Genomic DNA, 1,149 nt, shown 5'->3' with positions numbered 1-1,149 from the left:
AATGCCTTACCTTTTAGAGCAAAATGTTTCACTTACTTCCCCTCACCCATCCCACTGCTGTAAAACTCCTTCTATAATAAATACGCATGACTTCTGGCCATCAGGGCTGCAGTCCGGAGTTTACTCTGGCTGTAGCCGGCTAAGAACATGCTAAGGGCATGAGGTCTTAGTCTGATTCCTGTTCACCCGCGTTGCCTCCCTGTGCACCCACCCTGGCTGGGGGTACGGCTCCCGGCAATCTCCCTCCTGAGGAGTTGAGGGTCAGGGGAGTTCTGGATGGAGCATCTCATGGTCACCTCCATTGACTCTAGCCTCACAGCCATATTTTTTTTTCAGGCCAGCCCTATAGCCTAGTGGGTAAGGGAGCTGGATCCCACATGGCTGACCATGTTTTGAATCTGGACCTCATAGCTTGAAAAACATGCCTGGAGCATGTGTGTGCACCCCCAATCCCAACAGGATGGAAAGATGAAGGAGAAAGGACTGTAGCATGACCATACCCCAATGGGGTGTGCTTTTTTTTTTTTTTTTCTCTCTCTCTCCATCTGAATTTCTCTGACGAGTCCATGTCCCCACTGGAATTTAAAAAAACACTTTTTAATCCATTGATTGTTTCTTGAGCAACTACTATGTGTTAAACTCTGTGCTAGATCCTGGGAACTAGTAAGTCAGACCTCACCAGGAGACCTGCTGGTGTAGTTGAGAGAGACATCCACGAGAAAACAGTCTACTGTGGGCCAGTGATTACTTGCCATGGTGCCCTCCAAGCCCTGGCCACATGAGTCATTCTGTTCCTATTGAATGCATCTAGGGCATTCTTTAGTTTTGAGCTTTACTATCAGATCCTTGGGGAAATCTTTTTTGATTTCCCTCTTTAAGTCAACTTTCCAGTATAAATTACATAGCAGCATAAGCCTTTCCTTAAACTGCTTATTAAAGTTGGAGTATGCAATTTGTGCTTGGCCTTATGTAATATTTGTTCCCTTAGTAGGCTGGATTTCATGAACATAGGGATTCCCTCTCTCTTTCTGCTAGTGTTGTCACTGTTGTGGTTGTGAGTCTGACCATGAGGACTCCAGTTCTTTGCATATACCCTGACACATAGTAGATGTTTAATTAATCTTGGCTGGAAAAAAGAAAGCAGCAGGA

General features: G+C 45.3%; 1 protein-coding gene across 1 annotated transcript in view; it reads right to left on the bottom strand.

The window, feature by feature from the left end:
• Positions 1-1,149, bottom strand: part of SEZ6L (seizure related 6 homolog like) — an 85,896-nt gene that overhangs the window by 62,374 nt on the left and 22,373 nt on the right. The gene's annotated exons all lie outside the window — the stretch shown is intronic.

The sequence above is a fragment of the Tupaia chinensis genome, unplaced genomic scaffold (assembly GCF_000334495.1).
Source record: "Tupaia chinensis unplaced genomic scaffold, TupChi_1.0 Scaffold000226_1, whole genome shotgun sequence".
Classification (NCBI taxonomy): Eukaryota; Metazoa; Chordata; class Mammalia; order Scandentia; family Tupaiidae; genus Tupaia; species Tupaia belangeri.
Note: the sequence above shows the minus strand (reverse complement) of the source record. Positions and strands in the feature narration are given on the sequence as shown.